Source organism: Pipra filicauda, unplaced genomic scaffold (assembly GCF_003945595.2).
Source record: "Pipra filicauda isolate LSUMZ 115617 unplaced genomic scaffold, ASM394559v2 scaffold348_size1222971_pilon, whole genome shotgun sequence".
NCBI lineage: Eukaryota > Metazoa > Chordata > Aves > Passeriformes > Pipridae > Pipra > Pipra filicauda.
In genome coordinates, this window is record NW_024104474.1 from 182,134 (window position 1) to 208,775 (window position 26,642).

General features: G+C 50.2%; 1 long non-coding RNA gene across 1 annotated transcript; it reads left to right on the forward strand.

Annotated features, from left to right (window-relative positions):
• Positions 1 to 10,659: 10,659 nt before the first annotated feature.
• Positions 10,660 to 11,826, forward strand: LOC120323816. Its single transcript, XR_005564688.1, has 2 exons — positions 10,660 to 10,954; positions 11,286 to 11,826. It is a non-coding gene; the product is annotated as an uncharacterized LOC120323816 (long non-coding RNA).
• The last annotated feature ends 14,816 nt before the right edge of the window (positions 11,827 to 26,642 follow it).

Consider the following 26,642-nt stretch of genomic DNA (forward strand, 5'->3'; position numbering starts at 1 on the left):
GCAGAGAGGAAAGCTCTGGCAGCTTGTCACAGATGGGAAAAAAACACCACAGTCACAAAAAAAAAAAAAAAAAAAAAAATTTCCTCCAGAAGGTACTAAAATTGAACCCACTGTTCTCATGTAAATGGACAAGGACATGCAGGCAGCATTTGCCAAGTTTCCTTCCCAAAAAAGACTTACAGAGAAAGTCCTCTGAGGGATAATTAACTGGCTGACAGACAGGAAACGAGGATAAAAATAAGTGGAATATTTCCGCCGTGGAAGAAGATTATCTGCGAGATCTGTTCTCATGGTTGCACAGCCACTCACACATGACACAGCTACTCACAGGGAGCCTCTGGAGCATGTGTTTGGATGCCCAGCCATCATTAGAGATGGGAGAACTCCTAAGTTTGGAGCCAAGGCCAGGTTGGACAGGGCTTGGAGCAACCTGGTCTAGTGAAAGGTGTCCCTTCCCAGCAAGATGATCTTTAAAATCCCTTCCAACCCAAATCATTCTGGGATTCTGTGATTTCAAACAGCCCCTACTAGCAAAGACCAGCTGGAGCAGCGATCTTCTGGATTTGGGGAGTATTAACAACATGCCAGCAGAGCACCTTATTACCCTTATTACAACACTGACTGACTTTGCCTGCCCAGCCTCAGGCTTGGCATCCTCTGTTCCCATCCAGGGATGCTCACAGGTATCTTCCATCATCTGTTCTTTCTTCCACCATATCCCAGCAGACAGAAAATTTACCAAGGGTGACATTTAGGCTCCCTGTGGTCTGCCAAAGTCCTACAAGAGGTGATCAATCCGTCACAGAGAAGGACAAACACGCAGACCCCATGATATCTTCTCCTCCAGCAAACCATTCCCTACAGATCTCCCACTGCCTTAACCAAACACCGTCAGTGACAGTTTAAGAGGAAGAACCTGCCCAGTGCTACAAATATACAGTCAGAGAATCTCAGAATGGTTTGGGATGGACCTTAAAGTTCACCTCATTCCATCCCCCTGCCATGGGCTGGTGTGGGAGACCAAACAGGTGTTCAGGCTGGACAGCCAGAGGCAGCTCCCCAGCAAGAAGCCTCAGAGATAGTGATGGAGGTAGGGACACCTTCCACTAGCCCAGGTTGCTCCAAACCCCGTCCAACCTGGCCTTGGACACTTCCAGGGATGAGGAAACCCCTCTGTAAACCTGTGACAGGGCCTCACCACCCTCACAGGGAAGAACTTTTTCCTAATATCTAACCTAAATCTACCCTGTTACAGCTTAAATTTAGAGCAGGTTGGGGCTCCCCCGCGGTTCAGGTGCTGCCCTGTAATCACTGTAGTGACGAATGGCACAGAGAGCCACCCAGCCCTTGGCAGGACCACGTGGGCCATGTGTAAAGGGCAAGGTTTCACAGAGCCTCTCTGCACCAGCTCAGCCTGGTTTGAGAGCCAGGACAAGATTCTAAAGAAAACCCTGGCCATGATGTTCCCGGGGCTGCTGAGGGTAAGGAGAAATCAGTTCCCGAGGCACTCCCAAACTGCAGGAGCAGCTGCAGAGGCTGGCACTGGGTCAAAGACACTAGTATGTATTTCCAGTGGAAATATATATTCCAATGAAGGCACATCCAGGCAGGGCTGAGCGATGCCCTGTCTGCAGCACGAGCCCCAAGGCAGAAGGGAAAGCATTCCCTGGCATGGGATAAGCGTGTCAACAGACAGTGGAAGAGCTGCCAGGATTGGGAGCATCTGTGAGCACTGGGGAGAGTAATGGGATGCAGGTCATGCCCAGCAGCCTCAGGCAGCTGGAGTTTGCAGGGATGGGCACATAGACAAGCTGCACTGTTTGTGTTCATCCCGTGTGTGTGTGTGTTCAAGTGACTCTCATCTGAGCAAAACGCACACGTTCATTACACTGGGGGAATTCAAAACCAATTAGCAGCAGAAATACTGGGTTTAAACCTGTTCTTTGCTGGTTTTTTTCTCCTCTCCCCCCCCCATTACAGTGTCCAGTAAGTAATTTTTTTGAAAGTCTTCCTGTCCTGAAGCTGGAATCTCCCAGAGCCTTTGCCCACACATTAATCATCCTTCTCCCTCCCAGCCTGGCCCCTGTTGTCTGCCTGGCTGCTGTCCCTGCCTCTCTGCTGGCAGCACTCAGAGGCTGTGCCTCCCCTCATACCATCCCACAGTGCCCTTCTGCTCCAAGAGGGGTGCTCCTCTTTGGCAGTGGTTGTATCGGAGGCAAAGGGCAGATTCGGTGGCAGAGGAGCTGCAGGCTTTGGAAACCATCAGTGCTGCGGGAGAGCTCCACCTGGAGATGGTGTGTGGGAAAACCTGCACAGGTGCCAATCCTGGCAGTGCCAATGAACCTGGCAGGGGACAGTGCCAAGAGAGGAGATGCTGGGAGGGGACACCATGGCCAGGCTGGGAAAAGTGAACATCCAGCAGGGAAAGCAGAACCCGGGCACTGTGACCTGCTTGAAGGGAGCGTGAGCAGCAACATCAGGGTGCAAGGCAGGAAGGACGTGGAGCTGCTGGAGAGAGTCCAGAGGAGGCCACTGAGATGCTCCCAGGGCTGGAGCCCCTCTGCTCTGGAGCCAGGCTGGGAGAGCTGGGGGGTTCACCTGGAGAAGAGAAGGATCCAGGGAGACCTTGGAGCCCCTTCCAGGGCCTAAAGGGGCTCCAGGAGAGCTGGAGAGGGACTGGGGACAAGGGATGGAGGGACAGGGAATGGTTTCCCACTGCCAGAGAGCAGGGTTAGATGGGATATTGGGAAGGAATTCTTCCCTGGGAGGGTGGGGAGGCCCTGGCACAGGTTGCCCAGAGAAGCTGTGGCTGCTCCATCCCTGGAAGTGTCCAAGGCCAGGTTGGACGGGGCTTGGAGCAACCTGAGCTAGTGGAAGGTGTCCCTACCCATGGCAGGGGGTGGGATGGGATGAGCTTTAAGGTCCCTTTCAACCTGTTTGTATGACTCCATGATCCCCAATCCCAGCTGTGGAAGAGGCTGTGATGGGAGCTGTGCTGTGGTTCAGAGTTGTATCCTGCCAGCCATGTGCATTCAAGCCCTGGGAACGTCCCCCAGAAAATGGCTTGTTGGGGTGGACTTTTTAACTGTTCACAGTTATTTCCTTCTGTTTTCTGGGCTTTCATGTTTTGAAAACTTCCTTCTTGACCAGTAGCATTGGTCACAAATTTTTCCTTTTGGGAAAAGACCCAAAAGCTAAAGCAGATATTCTCTGCAGTTCTGGGATTTCAGAGCCGAGATTTAAAAACCAGCCAAGCAGACAGTGAGCCATTGCTGTGGACTGGGAGTAGTGCTGGGTTTGGTTCTGGAAGGGGCCTGGTGTGGGGGGGAAGAAATCTTCCTCTACCAGTGAAACCTCCGTTGCTACAAGGAAGTAAATTCCATCCTCCAGCCCCCAAAGATTCCCAGCCTGCAAACACACGTGTTATTTGCTGCCCTGCTCTGAAGCTCCTCATCTTCCCTCCTCCCACCTGCCTGCTGTCTCTCTGCTCCATCTCCCATCCCTCCCTCTGAGCCTGCTTCAGGATGCTCTTCCCCAAAAGAGCTTCCCACCAACACTCTGCTAAGGATTGCTCTCTGATATGAAAACTGCTGTTTTCCCAACCTCTTAGAATCACCAAGGTTGGAAAACCCTGAGTCCAACCATTGACCCAACACTGCCAAACCCCCCAGTTGCCATCCAGGCTCTGATTTTTACCCAAGGCCTGCCTTTCATTCTCCACCTGCAGAGTGAGAGGCACTCAGGCAAAAATGTTGCCAGCAGGTCAGTTTTGTGCCTGTGTTGGTAACCCCATGCCAGAGACTTTAGTGAAGCTGAAAGGGTTAAGACAGACTGTGGACAAAAGACATGGATTTACTAAATGAAGCAGAAAATCCTGCTGTTTTCTTTCCTGCCCTTGCTGGAAAATATTTGCCTAGTCACCTCCCCACTTGCATCAAAAAACCCTACAGGAAATCGAACCGGTCAAATCTGGTTTTCTGGTTACAATGGTTTCTAACAGGTCAAAACACTTTTTGGCCAGCAGCAGCCACTCCTCCTCCCTCCTTCCACACCTGGCATGGCAGGGGTTTACCACCCATCCTTCATTAAGCTTTTTTTTCCTCCCCTTTCTCTGATCTGCCTCACCCTCAGAAATGCCCTCTTGCCACTAGGCAGAGCAGATGACCAGAGAATATCTGTGAGGAATTCCTGCATTCCCTGTGGCTCATTTCTCTGAAACTGCCAACTCCTGTGACCCCCCACAGGCCACCAAGTTTTTCCAGCACTTGCAGAAGAAATGGAAAGTTCATTTTAAAGGAAAAGCAGTGGGATGGCTCACTCCCTGTGTGCTTCTCCCTCTGCAAAAGGAGCCATATGGCAGCACTTCACTGCACTTACTGTGCTGGAATTACTTGGCTTTCTGGCTTTCTTCTCCAAGACTGCGCAACTGTGCCCAAGAAGTGCCACCTGCCTGCCTGGCACACGCTGTCCCACTCCCTGGGCTCCCAACTTCTGCAGGCAGCTTTGCAGGGCTGCAGCTCCTTTCCAAGCTACTGCACCTCCGGTTTAGGGTGGTCTGGCTTTTTGTGACCACCCAAAGGACCATCAGGTTGCTGCTGGTACCTCCAGCCTCCCCCACAAGCTGCTCTGTAAAGCAGCATTTTGGTCCAGCTGCTTTTCCTCGTTCTCAGACCCCATCATGCCAATACTCTTATTGTGTTCCATTTGGCACAGGAGGCTTGGGAATGATTTTTCCCCTCTACCTGTCTGGCATTTACCCTCTCCAAACTGAAGTCACAGGTAGAAGAAGCCCAAGGAAAAAGCCAGCAAACCTGGTAATGAGTTTAGAGGGACAGCCACGTCTCTCGGTTCCGTGTCACATTGTGTCACCTCTGCTCCCACATCCCAAATCAAACCATGGGCTGCACACCGTGCTCTCCTCTGCACCAGGAGCACGTCAAAGTGGCCCCAGGGTTCCTGGCAGCCCTGCTTAGCAGCTGCTCAGCCAGAAGCTGCTCTCCTCCTTTAGGTCACCTCTTGAAGGAGTGGAGCAACATTTTGGCATCCGTGCTCCAGGGTGTGGTGGGATTGTTGGGGTGTCTTGTGCAGGGCCAGGAGCTGGACTCAATGATCCTCGTGGGACCCTTCTAGCTCAGGACATTCTGTGAGTCCCTGACTTGAACCCCATCCTGTCCCTCCAGCAGAGCTGTGTATGGAGCAGGTAGGTCCAGCAGGGTGATGTTCGTAGACCTCAGTAGCTGGAAACAGCAGGAAAGGGGAGCCTGAAATGCTCTGAAAATAAATACAAAGCCAGAAAACATTGTAAGGGAAGGCAGGCAGGTGTTAAATCACAGTACCAGGTATCTGCCTTAAGATCTTGTCCACAACAGTGTTAAAGATAAAATCCAGGTTTTTGATTTCCTATCAGAGAGAATAAAGATTGGAGGCTACTCACCATTACAACCCAAGCAGGGGGCAGGGTCTGGGACCCTTCTGCTGAGCAAGGGAAAGCTAAGACAGATTTTACATGTGTGAGTTAAACAGTAATGAGATTTCATATTAAAAAAATCATTTTGGTCACTAAACTCGATATAGTTGGAAGGTGAGGCTCACTTCACTCCTGGGGAAGAAGATCCATGGTGGGTTTATCTGCGGCTTAAATAGATCACTTTACAAGTTAATCCAGGTCCAGTGTCCTGGGATTACTATGTGGTGGACTGTGCCAGCACAATAGGACTGGGGCTGTTTGTGCTGCTGTGTCAGTCCAGGCTCTGCCCTGGGGTCTGGCACATCTTCTCCACTTCGGAGGGTCCGAGCTTGGTTTGACCAGCTCCACATAGAGACACGTGCTAGGAAGTTCCAGCACAACAAACTCCCTTTTCCCTGGGCTCTGCATGCACGGCTGGACCGTGAGGGCTCGTCATTCCTGCCCCAGGTCTGCAGAGGGGCCACAAGCGGGCACACGGTCGGACCACCCAGAGGGAAAGGAGGAACCGCTACCATGGGGTTACTGATGCTCAGCCCTCCAAAGAGGTGCTGGTTCAGCAATGCTGGGTGGGATTTCTGCCAAACACTGGCAGCAGGATCAGGGACTGGTTCACAGACAATGCAAGGAGAGCACCCATTAATTCGCTTTGCTTCGCACAGTTTTATTTTTAGTGCTTGTGAGCGGTGCCAGATTGGCAGCATTATAAATAGAAGACTTCTATTTATCCTCCAGTCTAGGTACCGCCATGCTAAGTCAGTCTTACGACCTCAATAAATCCAGATTAGGTGCTCTCAAGGCTGTGTCACCACAGAAATAACATTTCCTCTTTGCATTCCGGGGGGTGGATTATGCTGGGGGGGGGGGGGTTCTGCCCCCCTAAGCCAGACTGATGCTTTCTGATCTGTCCTGATGCGACACGGGCTGACATCCAAACAAGATGACATCCAAACAGGAGAGCCCGGCTCCAGATCTCCCCGTCCTGTCTGAAAGGTGATTACACACCTTGCATTCAGGGGATCTGAGGTCTGTTGCCTCAACACCAAGGTCAGGGAACATCATACTCTGTCCCTGAATGATGGTCAGATGCTGCTCTGTGCAGGGTTCAGTCAGCTGAGGAAATTGGGGTGTCCTTGACCACACCAGCCACACCCACGATGACGAAACACCAGGGCTTGGAGTGAGAACAGCCTGCTGCTCTGGGAAGGTGGAAAAAAAAGGGATAGAGCAGGAAAAACAATTCAGTTTGATTGAATAACTTATAGCTAATAGTAAGATGTTGCTTTCCTACCAAGCTGTCAAAAACTATTGAAACATCGAATTAGAATCATACAATCCTGGAATGGTTTGGTTAGAAGGGACCTTAAAGCTCATCTAGTCCCACCCCCTGCCACGGGCAGGGACACCTTCCACTATCCCAGATTGCTCCAAGCCCTGTCCAACCTGGTCTTGGACACTTCCAGGGATGGGGCAGCCACAGCTTCTCCGGGCAACCTGTGCCAGGGCCTCACAGGGAGGAATTCCTTCCCAATATCCCATCTAACTCTGCCTGCTGGCACTGGGAAGCCATTCCTCCTTGTCTGTCACTCCATAGCCTTGTCCCCAGTCCCTCTCCAGCTCTCTTGGGCTCTCTCTCCAGCCCTCTCCAGGCTCTCTTTAGGCCCTGGAAAGGGCTTTAAGATCTCCCTGGAGAGCTTCTAATAGTTCTTCCTCTCTTAAAAAAACCCCAAACCAAAACAAACAGAGAGAAAGTAGCACCCCCTCCAATTTCCAGTTTCCTTCCACTTGTTTTTTCCTTCCAGTGACTGATGCTGCTCCATTAAACCTGTGGCATTATGACAACTCCCAGCACAACAAGCATTTCCTAGTGGTCACACACCTCCCTGTGAACCAGCTGTGCCATTCCCAGGGACGGGGGATGCTCCTCCTGCCAAGACCAGCATTTCGGGCAACTGGGAGCATTTCAGCTCCCAAAAGTGCCACCTCATTCCCTATGCATCCATTTGAGCCCATGCCCTCCTCCAAACCCCACGCCTGGTACATGCCTGGAGACTGACTGGTCTTCCTTGAGGATCTCAGCCAAGGAAGGACAAGGGGAAAAGGATTGGGAGCCTCCAGTTACCCTGAAGTTACCTACGTGGGAACCAGCCTGTCTGGCTGCTTTGGTGTCTGCATCCTCTGCTGGGAGCTCGGGGAGGAAATCCACTGAGAAGCAGAGCATCTCAAAGAGCTGATGAATTACAGCAGCTGTAGGCTTCTGATCCTTTCATCCTCTGTGAGATTTTTATAGTTTCCAAAGCTGGAAGCCTGCATGGGGACAAGCTGCTTGGCTCAGACACAGCCCTGTGCCTGGTCAGCTGCTCGGCAGGAGGCGGAAGGGGCTGGTTTGGGGGTGAGCATCCTGCCTGGCCCAGCTGTCCAGGAGAGCTAGATTCTCCTCCTCATTTGACCCAGAAGGGGGTCTGGAGGGCAGCAAGGGGAAAGGGAGTGTTTCCAGCTTACAAAAGCCCACCAAAAGATGATTGTGGAGAGGAACAATATTCACAGAATCATTGAATGGTTTGGACTGGAAGAGACCTCAAAGACCATCCAGTCCCACCCTCTGCCATGGGCAGGAACACCTCCCACTAGACTAGGTTGCTCCAACCTGGCCTTGGACACTTCCAGGGATGGGGCAGCCACAGCTTGTCTGGGCAACCTGGGCCTGGGCCTCACCACGCTCACAGGGAAGAATTCCTTCCCAATATCCCACCTTACCCTATTCTCTGGCAGTGGGAAGCCATTGCCCCTTTGGAGCCTTAATGCCTGGGCCTGGAATGGCTTCTGGAGTCTGGAGGTTTGTGCTGGTCTTTGTGCAGGAAGATGGAAGCAAACCACAAAATGAGACAGGGTGCGAGAAGAAGGAAATTTAAATAAATAACTAAACAAACAGTACTCACGAACAGCAAGATGAGACAGAAAAACCAGGCCTTGGTGGGAGTGTGTGTTACTGGCCAGGCATTGCTGTCAGGGTTTGGAGTCACGAGCCTGAGCACCGAAACCACCACGGAATCATCACAGAGCTGCGAACCCAGCCTTGTGCTGCTGCACGAGGATTTCAGCCAACTTCCCGACATTCCGGAGTGGTGCTGCATCCCTCACGTGCCAGGCTGGGATGGGGAGCCCTCACGTGGGCTCTGGAGCTCCCCGGCAGGCGATGATCCCATTTCACGGCAGCTCCAGAGGTTTCTGAATGAGCTCCCCCTGCCTGGAATGAAAGCGGCATCTTTCAGATGCTTTAAAAAAAAAAAAAAAAAAAGAGTTTTTGTTGAAATATCTATTTTGGGATTAAAATCTTCAGCCTTTTCAGGACAGAGAGGATATTGTACTGCAGAAGGCAGTGGGCTGGGAGGATGAGGCTCCCATCCAGCCCACCCTGGCTCCCATCTCCCGTTCCTGAGGGCATGGATGTGGTTTGGTACCCCAGGAAGTGTGGACACCAAGCTGAGTGGATACAGTACCACCGAGCCAGAGGGACAGCACAGGCTTGGACATGGAGCCCCTCCACTGGAAAGGGAAATGGAAGAAAGAGTTGAACTCGCCCAAACAAAGTTATTAAGGATTTGGCAGGAGGGTGGGATGTCCTGTGGCTCGTTAGCATCCCCATCTGGTGTGTCAGCACTGGTTCCCCTTCCAGCACAAATCCAGCTCCCAGGGACACCCTGGATGGAGGTCTGGAGCATATTGTGCCCATCCACAGACAAGCAGGGCCTGTGCTGTGACAGGAATTTCAGAAATGCCTCAATGGCAATCCCAGAACTGTCCTCCCCGGTGCCAAGGCAAACCCTGCAAGCCACGAGAGGCACATGACTGTTGAGTTTAGTGCAAGGGGGCCATGGGATCCATCATTCATTTCAAATCCTTGACAATTGGCTCCAGTCATCCCTCAAGTTGACCACAGGTTATTTTCTTCTGTGGAAGCAAAGTGCCCAACAGCCTCTTGCCTCAGTTTCCTGCCACCAATATGAGAAGAAACTCTTCCTTGTGAGGAAGGTGAGGCCCTGGAATAGGTTGCCCAGAGAAGCTGTGGCTCCCCCATCTCTGGAAGTGTCCAAGGCCAGGTTGGATGGGGCTTGGAGCAACCTGGGCTAGTGGGAGGTGTCCCTGCCTGTAGCAGGAGGTGGAGGGGGATGAGCTTTGAGGCCCAACCCAAGCCATTCCAGGATTCTATATGGACTAGCCCCAGAGGAAAGGACTGGCTTTGGCCCCCCAGCTCCATCCTTGTCTCCGTCAGGAGCAGCAGCTTAGTGTAACTGAACCAAAGCCGTGCTGCAAACATGTATTTCTAGATCATTAAGCCCTCTCTTAGCGACAGTGTTTAAAAGCCACGATGACGTTTCATTCCTCCCCCTCCTTCTCTGTTTGGCTCTTGAAAATTAAAAGATAAGCTTTGTGAATCTCACTGAGAAGGGGGAACTGTCACTTCAGCTTTAGAAGAAAAGCCAGCAAAGAAACAAAATTCTTCTTTTGGCAGAGGAGAAAAAAAATCCATTACTAAAGGCTTAGAGACAAAGGCTCTCGACACAATTAAAGGCAAACCTAAGCTTTTGAAAGCAGAGGGCATGACACTGGAATACACACAAGACGTGGAGATGAAAGACTCTATTGTGGTGCTGCTGAAAAAGTTAGAAAAAAGAAAAGGAGAGTTTCAATGGATGCATTTGCCTAAACCAAACTGGATGAGAAGCTTTCTAGAGAAGGGTTGGATTCTTCCCATGTGTTTGCACAATGCCAAGAGCCACTGGGCTCAGTCTTAATTGGGATCCTGGGCATTGCTAGAATAACTTAGGGAGAGAGGGTCACAACACTTGTAAGTTGGAAAGAAAACAGGGCTCTGATATTTTCTGTGGGAAATTTTCCACCTGGGAAACCTAATCTTTCTTTCCAGCCTGTTAAGCTGAAGGAGAAAATGTTTTGGTTTGGTGTTGTCAAGGTGTTTGTGTTGCAGGAGAGCCTGGTGTGGACACAGTGCTGTGCTCCAGGGCACACAGGTGGCCTGTGGCCCAGCCGTGGCCACCTCCAGAAAGCACTGAGCTTCCCTGGCTCTTGCAGCCTCTAAAAGAGCACTAGATCCAAAGAGAACCCATATCCAGGATGTCACAGACATGCTGAAGTGCTTTACACCTGGCAGGTGGTAAAACCTGCCCCTTGCTCTCAAGCCCTCCGTGTCCAACCAGCAGCACTCCGAGCCAAACCCTCACAGTCAGATGCTCCCAACCACAGTGCAAATGTCCAAGACCCCTCTCTGACATTTGGGAAAGTCTGTGCTGGGAAAGGACCACCACCATTCCATAAAATCATGGGTTTGCCATCCACCCTCTGCTGCAACTGCCCAAAGCCAGGCATGGCTTGACCCTACATCGCTGCACCATGCTGGAGAGGTGGTGTCTTCCTCTGTCTGAAGATCTGACTCTTCCCTGAGAGGCTCAAGATGTCTTTAAAGGAGAGTAGGTCCGTCTTTTCTGTGGGTCACACGGGCTGTAACAGCTCACATGTGTCTGGAAGGGGTTGCTCCTACATCCAGTGGTGGCCATTTTCTGATGCCATGACCAGCCTACATTTTTATTAATGCTGGGTTTAATCCAGGGCTCTGCAGGAAGGGCAAAAGTTACTTTATACCCAAACCCAGCACCGTTATCAGGAGGGGTGGGGGGGAGTCTGCATGGGAAGGACAGTGCCCAAAGTCACAGGGGCTGTGCTGGCATCTTTTCCCCTCATGGGAAGGAAGGTCTACCATTACACATACCTGGCTCTTTAATCCTGTTTTAATTCTCAACTCCAGGGATGCTCCTGGGATAGCTGATCCTGTTTTGGGATGACTCAGATGAAGGCAAGAACCATGCCAGGCACGCATCCTGTCCTCGTGATGGTGGGCAGACCTCGGGGAGCTACAAGGAGCTGCTCCAGAGGATGCCACCTTTCCAAGCCCCAGCTGGGGGTCGGTCCTTGCACCCAGCCTGCCATCCACTCTGGAATTCCCCAAGGGTTTACCCAGGAATGTCAACTCACAGTGCGATCTCCGGTGAAACCAGTTAACTTTCCAAGGAACTGGTCCCTCTGAGGGCATTGAGTGCTTCCCTCCAACACTGGCTGCATTTGTCAGACAAAATCAGGTGACTAAGAGCTGGATTATCTTGATTTCTAGATCCTCTTTGTCTATGGCAAACTGGAGTCCTCTTTTTTTAGGGATACTTTTCCATTGCAAACAACGGAACAATTAAGTCGTCCTCTGCTATCCAGCCACAGATACAAAAGCATATAAACGACAGGCTAATTCACTCTGAAATATCCTCCACTCTGAAAATAAAAGCAAGGTCCATGGATGGTTTTAGCTCCTCTTTTTTTCTGTGTTTTCCATTGGTTGGTTTCATCACCAAGGAGACGAAATTCCCACACTCGCTGTTTTAGACATTCGCTGGAACATAAATCCAGGCTTCTGTGCCAGTGGCCAGCGCAGCACAATTACGTAAGGAACGTGTCGTGTGGTGAGTTAGAGCTCTGCTCGCCCTATGTGTGATCTGTTATGGTCACCCAAAGGGGAAAACCATGTCCTCCAGGTCTGCTCTAAGCCCAAGTCCCTCCTGACATTGTGGCTTGGGGGTCGCCTTGAATCTGAAGTTTCTCCCCTCATGTTCCTCATATCCATGCAGAAAATCCTGCATAAAACACAACAGGGCATTAGAGAAAGGAAAATGATTTCTAGTGTGCTCCTGCAACAGCAGCTGAGGCACTAATCCAAAATATAGTGGTATAACCAGGCCACTGGGCTTCCTGTCCTCAGTGAGCTGCGATGCCCCTTTGCACACTCTAATGCTGCTCTCCCTGATTTTTAATCTCCCCCCTCTCAAAGCCACTCCTAAGTGTGAGACCTAAGTGTGAGATCAGTTTCCAAAGCACTAAACAGCAGCACCACTCGATGGTGTTAATGGGAATTCTGTGCCCGGGATGCCTTTCAGAGCCAGCTGGATGAGCTTAGACCGAGTCCCCCAGGACACAGACTGTCTCATGTTGTTTGCCTGATGCCTGTCACACTGGCCTCCATCTCCACAGCAATCCACAGAGTCCTGACTGGAAAATGTGAGGCAGAGCTCCTGCTCATCCCAGTGGGACAAGGATATGGACTGGGCAAGGCAACGTCCCTGTTGGCTGTTCGACCAGGATGGGAGTGGGTCGATGGCCGTGGGTCAAAGATGCCATCAGGGCTTTCAGGGCTGTGAAGCCCCAACACCACACAAACATCAGGCCGCTTATATAAATGGTTACCTAATGATGTGTCTTCCCCTATCTGCATCACAGGGAACTGATAGGAAGGAGAGTCGGCTCCAGGAACAAGTTGGAAGATGTGTCGGGAGGAATTTGTGATCCTGAGTGCTGAAGGTTTCAGAGGTGAAGGTGCTGCCTCTCTGAGCCCCCCAAAACCAGCCCGAAGGACCACCTGTGAGAAAGCCAGTGAGTTGTGCTGTCCAGCAGACAGACCCTCTCCATACAATCCTCAGTATCTGCATTTGACCTGCTGACCTTCCAAAATACAGCCTAAACACATCTGGTCTTCAGGGCTGATTTTACACATCAGCCCCTGTTCTGTCTTTTTCTAGAATCAGCAACAAAACCCTTTCTTGAAGCAACAGCTGCTTTCCATGATCCTATTTTCAAGCCAGCTCCTTAACAGATACTCCCCTTCCCCCCTCCCTCCCCCTCCAATTTTAGCTGTGTTACTGCTCCATCTGGTCCCCCTGTGCTTGGAGGAAAGCCAGCACCTCCTAGGGAAAAGGAAAAAAGCTCTCTTCAGTTTGGGATTGTTGGGAAAACGTGAGCAGGCACTGGCAGCCTCTGTATCCATTTCCAGTTCTGATGCTGGACCATCCCAGGAGGCTTCCAGCAGCATTTTCTGGTCTCCATGGCAGCACAGTGTGGATGAGACTCCTGAATGTTGCACCTGGGCATCTCTCTGTACCCTCTTGGACCACTCTGAGCTCTGGAGGGATCGGTATCTACTGCAGAGGTAGAGTTGGGATCGGTGGCACTGCGTGGAAAACCGTTCTGCTGGGGCTTTAGCCTGTTTGCTGACTTCAGGCATTCCTTCCCTTCTGCCCTTCTCCCCCAGAATGAAATACAGCAACTTCTAAAGATGCTGGTGAAGTTAGGGGGAAGTCCTGCAAGATTTCTCCATAACCCATCTGGGTGTTTCTGCTCCTAAATTGTGCAGTCTGTGAGCAGAGATCTCCCTCCACCCCATTCACACATCACTCTGTGCTCCAGCTGGGATCAGTTCTCACCTGTTGAGCAGAAACCTGCTGCTCCAGCCCTGCTTTCCTGCTCCATCCTGCTCCTGAGCCCCAAGACCTGCAGCAGCCCAGCTTTTTTTTGAGGATTGGTGAGAGGGAATATGTAGCTTGTCATTTGTGGCTAAACCAGACCAGACAAGCATCCTGGAAAACATCAGAAAGCCTGGTCCAGGATGAAGTAAAGGCTCTGGGGCACTTCACATTGTTGCTGGTACGTGTGAGGAAAAGTTGCTTTGTTTTTAGGACAATAGCTTGCCCGCCTCCAGAGATCCCAGCGTGAGCTCCTTTCTTGCCTGCGTTACAGCTCAGGAACGAAAAACAAAGAAGGAACTGAGGAAAGCAAGTCCAAGCAATCCCAGGAAAGGGTGGATTTGTGCTCCCCTGAGCACTGGCTTTGTTAGGGCAACCAGGGAGGTGTGAGATTATGGCAAAGGGGCTTTTCCCTGTTGGTATCAGCCACCTCTTCCCCTGCCAGGCAGACACAGCCCCTGTGGTGGGCATGGGTGGGCTCGTCACAGGCTGTAGGCAGATGAGACCAATATGGGACAGGGATGTAACATATACAGGGCTCAGGTCCATCCCGGGAAGCTTCAGCCCCAAAAGCAGGTGTGAGAAAGCTCAGCTTTCCTCTCTGCTCTGCTTCCTCAGCTCCTGATCTGAGGAGACAGCAGAGACACTCACACTGCCAGGCCTCCTCCTGAGAGCAGGGCTGTGCCTGCCAGGGAAGTGTCTCCACGCAGACTGAGCACTTCCGAGCTCCAGGAAGGCAGGTGATGCCCAGGTAGGTGAGGAGGTAGCTGGTTTATGCCTGAGCCATGTTATCTTCCCAGGACAGCGAGTTCTCCCTGGAGATTAGCTCAGCCCAGAGAGGTTTCAGGTTTGAAAGGGAGCATCGGTGCTTCCTAGGACCAGCAGAGCTGGAAAAGGATTATCCTGTGCTTAGGGACACATTGTGACTCGGTCTACACTTTTCTTTTGAACCAATACAGAATCAGAACTGTTAAGGTTGGAAATGGCCACCGAGGCTGTCGAGTCCAACCACTGACCCAGCACCACCTTCCCACTAACCCACGTCCCCAGGTGCCACATCCACGCATTTTTTGAACACCTCCAGAATGGGGACTCCACCACTGCCTCCTTGTCAGCCCCTTCCAGTACCTGACCACCCCTTCAGTGAAGAAATTCTTCCTGATATCCAATCTAAACCTGCCCTGGCACAGCTTGAGGCCATTTCCTCTCATCCTGCCCCTTTTTCCCTGGGAGCAGAGCCCGACCCCTTTGGTTCCACTCTCCTGTCAGACAGTTGGAGAGAGCAAGCAGGTCCCCCCGAGATTCCTTTTCTCCAGGCTGAGCCCCCCCAGATGCTCCTCAACCTTCCAGCCCTGCCCCACTATGCACACACATGTTTTTAGAACCAATTTTAAGGGATTCTGGATGAATCATGGCCAAGGCTGCAAAAGGCAGTTCAAAACCTTTCACCTGTTAGGAAAGATTAATAGCCCAGAAAAAGCCTTTTTGGGGGGATATCCAGTTCAGTTTGGTAGAGTGAGGGTGACAAATCCTTACACAGGGTCAACAGTGACATTTATCTATAATTTTCAGGATACTCTGTAACTCTAGTACAACCTTCCTGAAATGTTGATGCTGAGCCATTAAAAAATGAAAACTTGGGAAGGAACTAGGAGACTCCTTGGATCAGCTCTGCACTGCAAACTGCCCTTATATTCCCACCTTTTGCTCAACTCCAGTGTGTCCACACAAACAGAAGAGTGCAAGATGCCTCTCTGCTGCCCTTTGCAAGCCCAGCATCCTCAGGAACAGGATGTACTTGAATTTCCAGGAGCTGGACAACGAAACTGAACCTTTTTTCTGAAAAAAATAAACAATTAATTGACTTTTTTGGCTCACTGTCTGAAGATGGGCTTCAGGGAAGGTTTTAGTGCAGAGACATGAGGGAGAGATTTCAGCCCTGCAGTGAGCTTGTTACAAGAGGCAGATGAAAGCAAACTCACTAGTCAGAGGAATAAAACTCCTGATGCAACAAAACAGTGCAGGAATAATCTATCCCTTTTTGAAGTACCTCAGAAAACAGGGATGAGGGACCTTACACAGCTGGACTACAAACAGCAGAGTGAACCATAGAGAGAGAGAGGAATAGCTGTACTAACAAAATCCAGTTGTGTGGGGAGAAGATCCATGGCTCCAGATGCTAAATCCATGCTCTGATCCTGATGGCTTGACCCCAACTTACTGAAGGGAGTGTGAGGCTCCTCCTCACTTCCATTAGCCTTGGATCAGGGAATGAGTGAACAGCCCTCTGCACCTCTGCTAATTATTTGTGGGGAATCAATGACCATGAATTAGAGGCTGGGAAGAATCATAGAATCATAGAATCATAGAATCGATTGGGTTGGAAAAGACCTCCGAGATCATCGAGTCCAACCCTTGGTCCAAATCCAGTCCATTTACTAGATCATGGCACTCAGTGCCACGTCCAATCTGCGTTTAAAAATCTCCAGGGATGGTGAATCCACCACCGCTCTGGGCAGCCCATTCCAATGCCTGATTACTCTCTCTGTAAAGAATTTTCTCCTGATATCCAACTTAAATTTCCCCTGGCGGAGCTTAAGCCCGTGCCCCCTTGTCCTATTGCTGAGTGCCTGAGAGAAGAGACCAACCCCCACCTGGCGAGAACTTCCCTTCAGGTAGTTATAGACGGTGATGAGGTCACCTCTGAGCCTCCTCTTCTCCAGGCTAAACAACCCCAGCTCCCTCAGCCTCTCCCCATAGGATTTATGCTCCAGTCCCTTCACCAGCCTTGTTGCTCTTCTCTGGACCCGCTCCAGCACCTCAATATCCTTTCTGAACTGAGGGGCCCAGAACTGAACACAATACTCAAGGTGTGGCCTCACCAACGCAGAGTACAGGGGAAGGATCACTTCCCTGCTCCTGCTGGCCACGCTATTTTTGATACAGGACAAGATCCCATTGGCCTTCTTGGCCACTTGGGCACACTGTTGGCTCATGTTGAGCTTCCTGTCAATTAGTACCCCCAGGTCCCTTTCTGCCTGGCTTTAGTTACGCTGCCTTTCTCCGAGTGAGAGGAAAAGTTTGGGACTCCCACATCCTTCGGTGCCACAAGCCCAGCTTAGCTGAGCTCAAGGCACAAGTAAGGCCTGGTGAACCATGACACTAGAACCTGGAGCTCCCTCTCTCCCAGCACAGACAGTAAATCCATCAGGACAAAGCCTCTGGTTCATGTGCAAAAGTCACATTTCACCTCCTTCTCCAAAAACCACTCCAAACAGCCATTTCAGAGGATTTTGGACTTGGACTATTGTATTTCTTCAATAGCACAGAATCACAGAATATCCTGAGTTGATGATCCACAAGGACCATCCAGTCCAACTCCTGGCCCTGGCCAGGACACCCCAGCAATCCCACCATGTCCCCAGGGCATCGTCCAATCACTCCTCAAGCTCTGGTAGCCTTGGGGTCAGACCTGTCCAAAAAGTATCTCTAAAATGGCAAAAACTAAAAGAAAAAAATCTAGATAATCCATGTCTTTGTACTGCTTTGCATCCAGCCAGAACAGTCATGCTTAAAATACAATACAGACGTATAATAACCACAAAAAGACCAGTGAATATTATATGCAAGTATTGGTGTCTTTAATATTTTTGTGTATTTTTTATGTGTTTGTTGACTTGAGCTGTAAGAAAACAAGATGTTTTGACATGTTCCCTAATATTTTTTCAGATGCTGATTTGGTGTCAGTAGGAGACCAGACTGAGGCAAACTTTCTGTCAGACACTGTTGAGATATACCATGGAAAAATCACTGAATTTTTGGACAGGACAGGGATGGCCCTCCTGGCTGCCAGGGCACTGCTGGCTCGGGGCCACTTTCCAGCATCACATTCCCAGTCTGTCCGTCCATCCACAGTTGCCCCATCCCGGGGGCAGGATCCGGCACTTCCCTTGTTGAACTTCCCATGGTTGGTGATTCCCGGCCCTCCCTCGGATCTGTCGAGGTCTCTCTGCAGGGCCTCCCTGCCCTCGAGGGAGGCAGTGAGGCTTGGGAGAGCCCACGAGCTGCACATTCAATTTGCAGAGTGATTCAGCAGGGTATTGATTTAACTCTCTGCAGACAAACGACCTCTCTCTGGCCGTGCCTTTTAGGGGAGGGCTTCAGACTTCTGCATTAATATTTTAGTAGATTTACGGTGCAGTTGCTTCACCTGAGCACAGGGAGGGAGGGAAGTGAGGGCAGGGATGGGGACAGGCAGGAAGGGGGGGCTTGGAGTGAAGCATAGGCTGAGAGGTTTGGGTTTTCTGCAGGCAGGCCATGAAATGAAGGTTTTTCCGTATAAACAGGCCATGAAACGAAGGGTTTTCGATAGAAAGAGGCACTGCTTACTTCTGCTCTTCACTTCACATTAGTGCTGCATCAAGGACAACCCACTTGGCTCCAGTTCTCCAGTCTGCAGCAGGATGAGGGATCAATCATAGGATCATTTAGGTTGGAAAAGCCCTCTACGGTCACTGAGTCCAACCATTTCCCCAGCACTGCCAAGCCCAGCACTGACCCACGTCCCCAAGTGCCACATCCACACAGTTTTAACTCCCCCCAGGGATGGGGCTCCACCACTGCCCTGGGCAGCCTGCTCCAATGCCTGACCTTCCTAACTTTCCCTAAAATCCAGTCTAAATCTAAACCAAGATGTACTGGTAGCAGACATCTGGCTGGACTGTGTGAGGGGCACAGCCACCAGCATCCCAAGAGTTGGGTGAGGAGCACACCTCACCCAAACAGCTCCTCTGCTCTTGCTCATCAGAGGGGTTTCTCCACGGCTACAGAGCACATTTCCAAAGAAAAATAAAAATATTGCCCATTCTTTCCTGTACAAAGCGAGGAGCACACAAACTATAAGGCAGGACTAGACTGTTCTCAGTCATCACAGCCTTGGAGGAATCCAGGCTGATTTACCCCAGCAGGAATCTCCCAACTGGAGATATTTCATCAGCACACAGCTACTGTGACAGCTCCAAATGGAATCCTGCACCACAAGGGATCATCTGTATCCCAGACCCAAACATCCTGTATTATTCCCTGCATCACAAACCAACTGCTTTTGGCTGTGAGCTTTGAGACCCTGGGATACAGCTCTCTCTTGGATAGCACACAGAAATATGTCAGCCCAAACTGCCAGGTCTGCCTCTGTTTCCCTCTGTAGTCCCACCATAACACAGAATTTCAAGGACTCCATTTTTAACATAAAAAGGAAAGTTTGTTTTTTCCAGCGTGTTCTCGAGCAGCCTTCATCTCCTCTGCACAATGGAAGGAAACCCAAGCTGCTCTTCTTTTCCCACCAAATTTAGATGCAGCAGAGACCTTGCTTAATTTTTCAACACATTTATGGGGACCAGCTGCTGCCACATCCCTGCAGGCCTGGGCATCAGGCATATGAGTTTCAATGGAAAAATGAGGCAGGAACTCCATGGCTCCAGTCACCTTTAAAGGAGGAGCTTGTCCCAACCCTTTCCTTACACTAAACTAAAAGTTATTCCTTGCATCCAGGACAAAACTTGAGCGTCCCACCTCCATCCCACTCTCCTAGACAAGCCTCAAAGTTCATAGGAGAGCTTTAATAACAAATAAAAACCCAAATGATCCCAAAACACAAAACAAGAGCCACAAACAACACCTATTCCTCCTTGCAGAGACACAGGTTTGAGCATCAGCATTTTCAGCCCTTATTTCATCCTCTTCCAAGGCTGGTGATGAAAAACCTCTCCCACCCCACCAAGTGCAGGTAAAAAACACTTCCACCACACAATTGTCCTGGATACACAACATCAGGAAGGCTGAATTTGCTCCCAGACTTCCAGGAAATGAGTCAATCAGCATAGGAGAAACACTGCATTGAAAAAGGGAATGGGAATTTAAGGGGATTCTTTTCAAGTCAACCAACAGAGCCGTGCAGAAGCCACTGAATTTGCCCTCAGGCTGCAGTGAATGAGTCATTTTCTTTTATCTCCCAGTATAAATGCCATTCTTTAGTGACTTTGCCTTTTCTCTGCAGGGCTGGGAGGTGAAGTGGCAGGCACTGCTCACAGACAGGTTTTTAGTACAGGGAGGGGGCTGTTGGTTGCCCAGCCAGGTGTTTATTACTGGATTTTTCACCTGTACCTGGCAGCAGAGGGGCACTGGGGGGGGCTTCTCTGCTGCTTTGTCTGACTCAGCCAAGGATGGCAGGAATGTGGGGGGACCCTTTGGATGTGGTCTGCAGAGCAGATGGCTCCAGCTCTCCATGAAAGTGCTGCCTGTACATAAGCACAGCTTAATCCCTGCCCACAGCTTCATGTTTTCAAGAAACAAGTACCAGTAGGATGATTTTTGTACCCAAGGATCTCAAAAGGAGTCAAAACCCTACAGAATAAACCGGCCAAACTGTGCTGAGCCACAGCAGCAGCACGAGAACAAAGTTAGGAGCCCCATGACACATCCAGGTCCCAGGTCTTACACAAGGACTCAACAACCTCTACTCTGCTGCCACAAGACCCCACCTGCAGTGCTGCCTCCAGCTCACAAGGATGTGGAACTGCTGCAGTGAGTCCGGAGCAGGCCTTGGAGGTTCTCCAAGGGCTGAAGCCCCTCTGCTCTAGAGGCAGGCTGGGAGAGCTAGGAATGTTCACCTGGAGCTGAACTTCACCTGAAGGCTCCAGGGAGACCTTAGAGCCCCTTCCAGTGCAGACAAACAACTCCAAGAGAGATGGAGAGACTTCGGACAAGGGCCTGGAGTGACAGGACGAGGGAGAATGGCTTCACACTGATGGAGGGCAGGGTTAGACGGGTTTTTGGGAAGCAATTATTCCCTGTGAGGGTGCTGAGGCTGGTCCAAGAGATTTCCTGCCAGCCAGTGTCACCAGAGGGCTTTCCCACATTGCTGTATTCCTACATCCCAGCGGGAAAGTGAAATAACACCGTCCTGATTTGATCTCCACATGGGGCATTCATTAAGAGGTGGACTCGATGATCCTGGTGGGTCCCTTCCAGCTCAGAATACCTGAATAAAACAGTAGCTCTGAGGAGTTACCAGAGGTGCAGATCCCGGCTCTGGGTGCTTTACAGCAACATCCCTCCCCTCCGTGGCCAACAGATCTTTCCCTGCGCTTTGATTTCAACCAGGCTCAGCAACACAAGAAGCTGAGCTGCAAAATACGTGTCTAATCCTGGACAAGTTGTTTCCCAGCTGACTTTTCAGGAGATGTGGTCTCTCTCCCTTAACGAGCTCCCCTTCAGGTTAACTCTGCTCCCCGCCTGATGGATTGAATCCCCCCACAAAACACATCTCAGAAGCTGCAAAGGCATCCAAAAAAAAAAAATCCAAAACCCAAACCCAATCCAACCAACAAAAAAAACCCAAAATCCCAACCAAGCAAAAAAAAAAAAAAAAACCAACTAAAAACCCAAACAAACAAAAAACCCAAACCCCAAACAAACTAAAACCAAACCGAAACAGCAAAACACACAAAAACCAAACAAAACCCAACCAAACAAAAAACCTGCAAAAAACCCAAAAACAAACCACAAAAAAACCCCAAAAAACAAAACAAAAAAAAAACCAAAAAAAACCCAAACAATAAAAAATAAAACAAACAAACAAAAAATCCCACACCAAACAAACAAACAAAACAACAACAACAAAAAACCAACCAACCAACCAAACAAACAAACAAAAAAAAAACACCTTTCCCCCCCTCCACATCCAGAGCAGCTCCACAGCAGGGAGGCAGCTGAAGCCTTGGCTGCAGGGACGGGCTGGGCACTCAAGTGCAACCCCACACTCCCCTCTAATTCATCCCACGTGCTCCAAGTGCGGAGCCAGCTTTGATGCTCCCGCCCCAGGAAGCCGAGCAGATGTGCCCCAGCATCAGGAATTTATCAGCACCGTGAGGCCCACGGGCAGGGAAGCCTTTGGCTGGGGATGAAGGCACCTTTCTGCCTGGGATAAGGACAGCTGGGCCCAGCTCGTGCTCCCTGCAGCCACCCTGGGCTGTCTGTCCTCTGCTCCCTGTGCACAGCAGGGCCTGCCATCCTGCTGTTTCCGTGTAAATTAACCTGTGTGACTGCCACTCTTTTTGTAAAGACTCCTTAATAAAAGGTAACTTCCACATTTACAGTAGAATGTTTTCTAATATTTTATAAAGACAAATATTTTAGCAAAGTCAATTAAAAACTGATGCCCGATTAAAATGATAAGAGAGATGCTAAATAGGATTTTAACAGGCGAATTTACATTGAATTCAAACCAGTTGAAAAGGATATTAGAGATTATTTAGGTATTAAGGAAGCTTTTTATGGAGGAAAACTTTGCTAAGGCAAATTCTGCTCCTCCCCATCAGCTGCAAGAGGAGAGAAAGATATATTAAATTTTGAAAGAAGAGCTCTTTCTCTCTCCCCACTATTAATACACCATTTCAGTATTGGGAGAACACACAGAGAAATCAATGAAAATTAATTTCCCGAACTTTCTGTTTTGCTACAAAAGGCATTTTCCCCAGGGAGAAGGTTCTGATGAATCCAGCACAAGGTCTCCAGTGCACAGGATGCCCCTGGAGATGTTACCCTTCCTTGGTGTCACACCCACAGGGTGGCAGATATGGATAAACAGGAGTGGACACACTCAGCTGCCCTTCACACATAAATATGGGGGACACCTCTAAAAGCACTGCTTGGCCTGGCTTTTGCAAGAGAAGCTTTAGTTACAGCACAAACTTGGTGAGAGTTTTCAGTGGGGTGGAGAAAGTGCCTTGGTAACCTTCAGAGTAATTACAGTGTTCTCTTTACCCTGTATTTCCTGAAGGCCAAGGAAATTGCTGTGGGCAATAAATAGAAAAGGGTGGTCTGGCAGTCTGGTCCCCAGCACAAAATCCATAATTTCGAACTGGCAAGGAGATGTCAATCTGCCTTTCTTTTTATTTTAGCACCCTTTGAAGTGGTTTTACTTAAGAAAACCCACACCAAACATAAGCCCCTCTTTTCTCCAGTACAAGATTTTTTGTCTTGATGTGTCCCCTGAGCTGTTGTTCCAGCCTGTGACAACAGTGGCTCACTCGCTGCCTCAAAAAGAAACAGAAGGGTCTAAGTCTGAGCTCTCTTTGGACCACGGAAAATTCACACTGCAAAATAATTTCATTAAATTCACACCACCATAAAATATTACCATAAAATTCCCTCTAGCCATCCATGTGCAGGAGCTTCCATGACACACCTGTACATGCCTTAGCACCAGAGGGCTGCCCAGGAGACTTTCCAGCTCCACAGCCCAGTTTCCTGTAGCACCCCAGATGCTGCTGAACACGAACAACCTCAACACAGAGGTGGATCCCAGGGCATCCCTATTTTCCAGGTGATAGGAAGGGCCAAGTGGAGTTTCTCCAGCTTTGTCCCACTCCCCCAGTCTTCAGCAGCACACACAATCCATAACATGAGACTAGCTCCTCAGGGAGAACGAGGAAGCATCAGAGCAGGGATTTCTCCAGCCACAAAATGCTCTTTTCCCCTCCCCTATGGTGTTTCCAATCAGGAAAACGTGGAAGCTGAGAAGCCCACGTGGGGTTTCTCAGAACAACCGTGAACTTCAGGCAAGACACAAATCTGCAGCAGGTCAGAGAGCTGTGCCAGCCCTCCAGGCAGCCCTTCCAGCTTCCAGCTTCAGGGTGCAAATGCCTCTTCTGCTTCTGTCAAGCAGGAGCCACGTGTCTCCTCTTCACACAGCAACTCCCTTGTGCCGATGGGGATGGCCTGGGACAACATTCTTGGAGCTGGGAAGGAATCTATCCATCTGAAGGAAGCAGAGCAGCTCCACGACTACTGAGCAGGCTGCGTTGGAGAAATAAAAGGGATTAATTAAGGCATTGGCAGCACAAAGAAAGCACTGAGGGATGCCAAGCCAAAACACAGGATCACAAGGATTTAAATGTCTTTCTAAAGCACCTCTCACCTTTCTGAAGGGTGCTCTGCTAGCTTGTCATTTCTCCTGCTTGAAGATGTGGTGGCCCCTCAGGCTGCTCACGCCTCCAGCCACAAAGTGTTTCACCTGCAGAACTTCATCCCTCATTACTTGCCCATTCCTGATCCCACTGAAGTCCACAGGCATCTTCCTCTCTTTCTGTTAGATCAGGCTGACAACCTCTTTCTTACTTTACTCAGAGTGCATTCCCCCCTCCTCTGTTCCTGACTTTTACCCCTCTATTGTCCCAGTTCCATCATCCCTCATTCATGCTGGAGCTCACAACTGTGGGATGTAACAGTGAGCAGCACTTCAGGGCTCAATACTTGATGCAAAAGTTTAAGTGACCTGCTGTAACATCAGACCTTCCTTGAGACATTTACCCCAATAAACACCCTGTAGTAAACTACCTAATCCTCCTGAAGCACTAAAAAGAGATCAAAACCCACCAGAAAAAGCCTAAAACATGCTCTGGGCCAGGCTGGTTTCAGGTGTTTTGAAATAAGGCCCCTGCAGAAGTCCTGGTTCCTGTGTCTGGGGACATGGGTTAGTGGGGGGCTTGGCAATGCTGGTTGGACTTGATGATCTTCAAGGTCTTTTCTACGCTAAATGATTCCACCTTAAAGCCTCCCCAAAGGCCGCCTGCACTGTGACTCTGCCTGGCTTTAAAAAGCAGCTTAGCTGAACTGCTTTTAAGCCAGATGGAAAGTCTCACAAAAGTAAACACATATTTCAGTGCAAAATATGACCCTGCTACTCTTCCTCTGAGTCTCAGTGCTCCTCAAAGTCATCAAACGTCAAAGTCCGTTCAGGTTTTGCTCCAAATTCCTAGAAACACTTGCTAGTGCTCAGACAGGATTTGGCTTACCAGGGTCAGTCTTAATAAGAACAGGCTTGATTAGAGCAGTGAGGACAGGATTCCCCCCCTCAGCCCCTATCACTGGTCTCTGTAGCATCATGGATGTGTGACATGGAGAAGATGCCCTGGCTGGGGGAAGCGTAGCTCCATCTCACCAGCAAGAGCTGCACTGAAGCCCAGCAGGGACACTGCTTTTAGCATTTAAGGCTTGTGAGCACGGCTGGGAATGTTTCCTGTCCCCTCAGCCGACTCCGGGGACCTGCAGGAGGGCAGGCCTCCTCCAGAGCCCAGCCGGGAAGATGCTCTCCGGCGCGTTAAGCACTCACTTAACAGTCTCTGTTTATTTATTGCACTTCAACGCCAGGCGGGAGGGAGGACCTGGCCCGTTTGCTCCTGTTGTGCTCGCTCTTCCCTTGTCTCCTGACTGCAGCACGGGCAAAACCAGGCCTTCATTAAAATCAAGACACGAGACACAAAGCCCTTTTTGTTTGAAGCTGCCGGAGCAGAAAGGCAGTGGGGACCCCCTCGGTGCTTCCTGCCGGGCAGCAGCGCTGGGGCAGCAGCACAGAGGGCCCTGCTGTTGATGCCTGTTGTCACAGCAGGAAGGAAGAGGGATTTATGCTTGGAAAAGGGATACCCAGGAGGCAGAGGCAGCCTGGTTTAGTCCCCCAGGGAGCCAGTGAGCAGAGAGGGATGAGTCCTTGGCAGCAAGGGAGAAGAGGAGATGCTGTAGAGGTATCTCAGGGACCTCACACTGGAGGAATGGGCTCTAGATTTGGGTCCAGCAGCACCAAAGCTGGTACAAACTGACACTGGGGGCATGCACAGAGCAGGAACCCCTCCCAGCACCTGTGTGATGAGCTGAGGTGTAGGACACCAGACCAGCAGACAACTGCTGTCCCAGCTCCTCTAGGACAGATGTTCAATTGAGATGTGACATCTTTCTCTACCTTCAAATAGAGTATTTTAGAGATTGCTGCTAAACAGATGTAGCCTGCAGTGTTTGTGCTAAAACACACAGGAAAACCATGCAAGAAGGTGCAACATTCATTAGAACTGTACCCAGATTAACTCACTGAAGCTGCACCCCTCACGCACAGCAAGTGAACCAGGCGTGAGGTTGCCCAGGGCAACCCAAAATGTTGGCAGGAGCTGCAGCCCCTCAGCCAAGTGAGGTGGCAGTGAGGGACTCTGGTGAAGGCAGCAGCAGGATCACGAGTTGCACACACAGGTCTTCACTTCTTCCTCCCAATTCTCCATATCAGCTCCACCACCTCCATTCACCCTCCTTTCCCCTAAAGAACCTCCTGGACACACTGCCTTGTCTTCCAGGTGCCAAGAGTCAAATCTGTTCAACTCAGCTCTAGCTTGACAAATCTCCTGGGCCTCGAGGAAATATTAAAGCACACCTGGAATCTTAGTTTTCCATGAAGTTGAATGGACATCTATGTGGGCAGAAACCTGGCATAAAGACTAGCATTCCAATCAAAATTCCCCCCAAAAAAGAAATAAGATTTCTGCACTGCCAGGTTGATAGAATTCCAGAATTGTTTGGGTTGGTAGGGACATAAAAGACCATCTCATTCCACCCCCTGCCATGGGTAGGGACACCTTCCACTAGCCCAGGTTGCTCCAAGCCTCGTCCAACCTGCCCTTGGACACTTCCAGGGATGGGGCAGCCAAAGCTTCTCTGGGCAGCCTGTGCAACTTGGAGCAACCTGGGCTAGTGGCAGGGGGTGGAACTGAATGGTCTTTAAAGTGTCTTCCAACCCAAACCAGCCTGTGATTCTGTGATAGCGAATTTACTTCTGAAGCATTCCAAGAGCTGGGAATGTCACAGCAAGAAATCAAGAAGAAAATCGTAGCAGTCTTGCAGGAAAATCAGAGCAACTTGCAATAAAGTCCCTGTGCACGAGGAAAGGAAGCACCAGTTTTATTTGGGACAGTAGATCACTGCAATTTGTCAATATTCTTGTG